Raw genomic sequence first — 7,503 nt, forward strand, 5'->3', positions numbered from 1 at the left:
TGGATAGACGAAGCCATTGCAGGTTCTTGGTTTGTTCTCTGATCAGATGACCCAGTCCCCTCATCGTCTCTCTCGATACACGGTTCTTCTCTGATGGGAGTGTTGACGGCGCTGTAATGGCGATGTGTGTGAGCTGCTGTCCTCCGGTCCGACGAAGACCAGCCGTGATCTGAGATATGTCTCTCTCTGCATCATCGATAGTGATATCGATATTTCTTAAGCCAGGGAGAGAAGAGAGCAGAACTTCGTAGTTTTGTGTCGTCACACTCTCGGCTAATAACGTTGTGACGAATGGAAGCTTAGGAGGAGATGGAGGGAAACTGAGAGAGGAGTCTGAGATGCAGAGCTGGTTCAGTGAGGTGAAGGATCCGAGGCAGGACCACAACTTCACGGTCATCTCAGTAGATAGTTGACACTGCTGTACTGAAAGCGTAATATTCTGCAATGGAATGCACACATTAATATTGAGACTAAATGTGGGGAGATATAATTCCACATCAGTGAAGGTGAAAATGCAACTTATTAAAATGCCACACCTAAATTCATAATTCGATAATTGATAGGCTTATTTCATTAAAACAATCATTGTTTATGCTCTGTTGGCTATTTCCTTAGTTTAAGACAGATATATCCCGTTCTCGAATATTTCAAAGCGAAATACATGCACCCGTATCACAACAGTTTACTCACCTGGGCCTCACCTCTGTTGTTTCGAGAACTACCACCACTCCTACATAAACAAAAATGGAGAAAAACATGAGGGAAAGAATATGATTCAATCAATTCTTAGGAAATCATTTTGCATTAAATTTACACAGAATATATTAAGTGAACTTTATGTCCTCTCTGCACAGAGGTTATAAAGATAATTATAACAATAGTAATACTACTCATGTTATAAACATGATAATATAATGATGGCAATGATAACAAGAACATCAATATTATAATACATTGTTATATATAGTTTGCGTTCATGTCATCTTAAAGGGGCATGTTCCCCGTATTCCAGAGGGCGTTCAAAATACGTACCCGCTGGCGGACGGTGCTAGCTGCCTATTGACACCAACAGAATACGGCTCTTACGCAGATGGCATGTTCCGAATGCCCGCACAATGCCGATTATCGCATACATGTGCCGAAGTAATACCAATTGCAGTTCGGCCCTAAGATTCGGCTGCTGTTTCCACCCACTTTCGTGACGTCACGATCGGCAGCGATCAGCTGGCTTGGCGAAGGCAGGCCAGGCCGCGCGTACTTTGATTGACAGCTGTATGCAAATTAGAAGTCGATCTTCGGAACCAAGATGGCGATGAATAGAGCAGCGATAACTACACTGGCGGGAACGTGCCCCTTTAAAAGGCGTCATGAACACCAATATCTGTAAATGAATAACGATCTAGGTCTAGATTTACGTACTCCGAATTCAAAGAAGTCAGTTGCTTTGCCTTGACGAACAGGTCAACCAAGACTTCATCGTCTCCGCCCTTCACTCCCGACACATGCAGCCGTTGATGGTTTTTGGTTTGGTCTTCAAATAGAAGACTAGGCCCTCCATTTGTCTCTTCTGATTCAGCCTTCCTGACTGCCGCAGTCTGACTTATAGGTCTAGAGGCGGTGGTGATCTGAAAAGTGTTGCTCGTCTCTGCAAAATCGATAGAGACATCGATATCTCTCACTCCGGGTATCGACGAGAGCACTCTTTCGTAGCTTTGAGACGTCATTCTATCAGCTGATAGCTTTCGGACTGATAGAAGCACCGGAGGAGATGGAGGGAAACTGAAAGACGAGTCGGAGATGATGATAGTATCTAGCACCGAAAAAGCTTCGAGACAGGACCAAAGTCCACTCGTCACGTCGGTAGTTAGAGTAGACCTCTCGAACTTTACTGTCCTAACCTGGTGTTCAGAGAGAGAGAGAGAGAGAAAGAGAGAGAGAGAGAGAGAGGGGGGGAGGGGGTGGTAGAGAGAGAGAAGAAAAAATATTCAATAACTGTCAGAAAATCGATAAGTTGATGAAGATATCTATTTCATCTCTAGTCTAGAATCTGGCCAGTTCTTGTGTTTCATCTTTATAATATTCTCTATACTTACTTCGAGCCGCCGAAGATGGGGTTATCAACAAACTAGTACATCTGCCTTTTCGCCGGGTATAACAATCCAAAGATCACGTCATTATTTGCTTGCAGCAGGTAGGGAGAAGTCGCGGTGAGGGCGATTATTACAAAATAAATTGGCCAGATTCTGAACTATATAATTTCTTGTTTGGGTGGCACTGGTAGTCATTAAAGCCCTACTGTCCTACTTGTAGCTACTTGCTCCCTCTATAAACTTCCCCAATCGGTGCCTGTTGGTCCCCCATGATCCTCTATTTTTCATGTTATTTGAGAGCTGAGTTGATGGGATAGCCACCTGTCAGTGACCTCGCTGTGTGGTCTAATCCCTCCTAGTCACACTAGTGTTGATAAGCTTTAAAGCAAACGAAACTGCGAACGGATATCTGAGAATAATATTCGCTAACGCAATGGAAACTCCCTTCCATATTGCTTTACATTCGTAAGTTATAGATGTATGTTCTTCCAAGTTAAATCTTCTTGGAGACAGAAATGAGTGAAATTAAGCAGGATGTGGGAGAAATTCGTGCAACTAAGGCCGGTTTTGATTATGTAAATGAGATTCGACGATCTGTTGTTGACCTTGTTAACCGAAGCAAACTCAACAACGTAATTCTACATGGGATACCAGAAGGGGAGGAGAATGCGCCAGACGGTTCACCGAATTGCATAACATACGCTCGGAAATTCTTTGTTACACATTTGAATATGCATGAGGTGGAGATCGAGCGAGCGCACAGGACCCCCCGAGGAAAGCCTCCGACAAGGAACGAAGGCGTCCGCCCGAGACCACGACCCATTCACGTCAAGCTTCTGAGGTTCAACGATCGAGAAGCAATTCTGAAGCGTAGTTCGGCTCTAAAGAAAGTTCGTATCCAAGATTCGAAGGTGGGAGTCAGTGATGACGTCCACAAAGATACAAGAGATGAGCATAGGCAACTGATGGTGAAAGTAAAGCAACTACGGGAGGAAAACAAATTTGCGTTTATACCAAATTCTGTGCCCCGAGTGATTAAATACAAGAACGGCCCTAAAGACGCCCCCGGTCCCTTGAAAACGATCAGATTGTCAGATATCAACACCACCGAAAACACATGAATAATAATAGTAACTGATAAAAACAAATGCACATGAACTATAATATTACTATGATGGAGTTACAGGACATTCATAACTATAGCAACGGTCCAGCCTTTCAGCAACATCAACATAATAATTAATGTTGAACCGACACTAAGCGATGATTGACTGATGTTGTAAGACCTAGTCAGCCATAATGTTTACATCATGCTCCTTTGTTATTACGCCATAGGAATGTATGTTGGCGAACGAACTATTGCAAAACAGCAATGTTCGTTTTTAAAGGTTTATTTTGTTGAATGCCGTTGGTTTTTGTTTGTTTTTTATTTGCCTACAAATATAGGCCAGAAAAACAATTCACAAAGACTGTTGAACTTGTGTAAATTGTATTTTAGGAAGATAATTCATGCTAACTTTCCCCCCAAATATTGCTCTGTCATGATAAAAGAACATACAATTGTATCTAACGTGTTTAATGGATGAGAAAATTGACTTTAAAATCTGTTCTCTTAATGTAAGAGGACTTGGGAACTCTTTTAAAAGACGTTGTATTTTTAATTGGATAAGAAACACAGATTTTCACGTTATTTTTTTACAAGAAACGCACTCCACAGCAAATTCAGAAAAAATATGGAGTCATGAGTGGGGTTATAAAATCATTTTTAACCACGGTCGATCTGATAGTGCAGGAGTGTGTATGTTATTAAAACCTTCAGCTACCTTTGATGTTTTGAATACTGTTAGAGATGACAAAGGTCGAATATTATTGGTCACTTTAAAAGTCAATGAAACCATGATAACTCTCGCAAATATATACGGCCCAAACAATGACGATGGCAGCTTTTTCATTGATTTACATAACCTATTATCAGAACACGGGGAAGAACCGTATATAATTGGTGGAGATTTTAACACAGTTATGGAGGCCAAATTAGACAAATTTCCCAAATTGTTACAAAATCACTCTAAGTGCTTTAAAGCCATTACTGATATAATAAACGACTTTGAATTGATTGATATATGGAGATCTTGTCATTCCACACAGTTGAAATATACATGGATGTCCCATGACTTTAAAATTGGAAGCCGCATAGATTACTTTTTAATTTCACAAAGTTTGATAACATCAGTTTTGAAATGTGACATTGACTTTGGTTACAAAACAGACCACTCACTGATCTCTCTGTTTTTAATAAAATCAGTAGCTAAACGGGGACCGGGATTTTGGAAATTGAATACTTCTTTATTAGCAAATTCAGATAATATGGAGAAGATCAGGAGTGAAATTAACACAGTTTTATTAGAAAACAAAGATCAGGAGCCAAAAAAGACCTGGGAGTTTTTAAAGTTCAAAGTAAGACAAAAGTTTACACAAATTGCAAAAGAAAAGAAAAACAATCGCCAGACAAAATTAAAGCAATTAGAAAAAGAAATGAATAAGTTGAATGATGCAAACAATGTTGTCAATGACCAGCAACTTCTAAACGAACTAAAAAGTAAAAAGAGTGAATTTGAAGAATGACAAAAAGAAGTTGTGCGTGGTACCATTGTGCGTACCAAGGCTAAGTGGATTGCTGAGGGTGAACGCAACACTAAGTATTTTTTCAATCTAGAAAAAAGAAACTTTCAGAAAAAATGTATCTCAAGACTACGGACTGAGAACGGCGTTGTAACTGATGCAAAAGGTATTCTTGAGGAAGAAAGGTCTTTTTATAATCGTTTGTATTCATCGAATATCACAGGTGCTAGATCTTTTGCGCCTGTAGACGAGTTGAACTTGCCTGTATTAGATTTGAGAGACAAAAGTTGTTTGGGTGAAAAGATATGGGAAAAGGAATGTTTTGAATCTATTTTAACTTTTTCTAACGATAAGTCACCAGGCTCTGACGGTCTCCCTATTGAATTTTACAAAGCCTTTTGGCCCGAAATAAAGGAACTGTTATGTTCCGTTTATAATAGTTCTTTTTCGGAAAAGTCTCTCCCTAATTCAATGCGACGAAGTGTTATTACGTTGCTTCCAAAAAAGGGTAAGGACCTGTTATCTCTTAAGAACTGGCGTCCAATATCGCTCCTGAACAGTGACTATAACATTTTAGCGAAGCTTCTTTCTTTACGTATTCAAAAGGTTTTACCAAAACTGATAAGCAATGACCAGTATGGTTTCCTCAAAGGCCGTTTCATTGGAGAAAACATACGTCTATTCATTGACATTCAAAATTTCTGTAGAGCACATCATATCGAAGGCGTGGCTTTGAGTATTGACTTCGAAAAGGCGTTCGATATGATTGACTGGGAATTTTTATATTACGCTTTGAACATTTTTGGTTTTGATCAAGCCTTTATCCAATGGGTTCAACTGTTATATTTCAATATTGATGGGTGTGTAATAAACAATGGATTTTCTTCAAACCCCTTCGAAATACAGCGAGGAGTAAGACAAGGGTGCCCATTATCTCCATATTTGTTCATCGTAGCGGTCGAGCTCCTCGGCTCTTTAATTCGACAAAATAAATACATTATAGGTTTGAAAGTTCACGATATGGAGATCAAAATCAGTCAATATGCAGACGACACAACTATTTTTCTTGAGCCAAATGAACTAAATATTAAACGTTGTATGAAAGTCTTGGATGTTTTTAGAGATATGTCTGGGTTGAAAATTAACATTGAAAAGTGTAATATAATAAGATTGGGGGATTTTAAACAAATATTGTGTCGTGATATCCCATTTACATGGCCGTCGGATAATTTCATGTACTTAGGAGTTAATATCCCTATCAACAATTGCCTGAATTTTTATGAACTCAACTTCAAACCCAAACTTAAGGATATTAAAACAACCTTAAATATTTGGAATTGCAGAACCCTTACGCTTTATGGAAAAATTGTTATTATAAAATCCCTTATCATTCCAAAACTGACCTATCTCTTGAGCACTATACCCAACCCTCCTCCGTCCTTTATTGTGGAAATTCAGCAATTATTATTCAAATTTTTATGGAGTAACAAAAATGACACGATCAAACGTTCCCTACTTTACAATGAATATAACGAAGGGGGTCTAAAAATGCTCCATTTGTCATCTTTTAATGATGCAATGAAAATTACATGGGTTAAAAGATACCTTGATTATCAAAATGAAAGTAAATGGAAAATCTTTTTGAAATCATCTCTCAAAAAGTTTGGCGGAGACCACTTTTTTAAGTGGAATATTTGTTCAAAGCACATGGTTTTTAATGAAAACATAGATCCATTTTGGAAGGATGTTCTTACTGCGTGGTGTCATTACAAGTACTATAATCCAGTTAAGTTTAAGGAAATCATTTCACAACCCTTATGGTTTAACTCTCACATTTTGATTGATGGTAAACCGATTTTTGTTGAAAGGTGGTTTAAAGAAAATATGATATATATAAAAGATATATTAAACCATGATGGGTCCTTTATACCGTTTGATCAAGTGTTACAGAAGTATGGTTCAGATTCATTTCTAACCTATTTTTCAATATTAGCTGCCATTCCTAAGAATTGGAAAGATACTATAAAGCATGGTGACTGTAAACATGATGTTTTATTGTTGTTGAATGCAAGCGATATTCTTTTGAATGACTTCCTAAGACTGAAAAAAGTTTCAAAATTATGTTACCTTCTTTTTTTGAAAAAACATACAATTTCAATATCAGAAACAGATCACCAAAATAAATGGCAATCTGATTTATCAGTTGATTTGAACAGCTCGTTAATATGGAAAAATCGTTTCTCTTTGATTTACAAATCTTCAAATGAAAATAAAATGAGAAATTTCCAATTTAAGTTCATTCACAGGAAAATTGCGACTGAATATTTGCTATGTAAAATGGGGATTCATGAATCTCCTTATTGTAATTTCTGTGAAACCTATCCACAAACCTTATTACATCTCTTTTTAAAGTGTGAGATTGTGTGTAAATTCTGGAACGAAATATTTTCTTGGCTTAAAGATAAACAATTTCGACAAAACATGTTCTCTGAGGAAGAAATTTGCTTTGGGACTTTAATGATTAATAATTTTTATTTAGTAAACACAGTTATACTCCATGCTAAATATTTCATTTTCTCTTGTAAGATACAGAACACGATTCCCAAGTTTCAGCCTTTCCTAGTTTCTGTTAGACATTTAGAAAGAACAGAACGTATTATTGCTTTCAAAAAGAATCGTCTCGAATTCCATGAGAAAAAATGGCAAGTGTTTAGAGACTGAAAAAGTAGGTGTTCATTTTTTTTTAAATCTCTCCTGTACTGAATGTTTGTTTTCTATATTTGCATATTTT

This window comes from Strongylocentrotus purpuratus, unplaced genomic scaffold (genome assembly GCF_000002235.5).
Source record: "Strongylocentrotus purpuratus isolate Spur 01 unplaced genomic scaffold, Spur_5.0 spur5_scaffold_20, whole genome shotgun sequence".
NCBI classification, from domain to species: domain Eukaryota; kingdom Metazoa; phylum Echinodermata; class Echinoidea; order Camarodonta; family Strongylocentrotidae; genus Strongylocentrotus; species Strongylocentrotus purpuratus.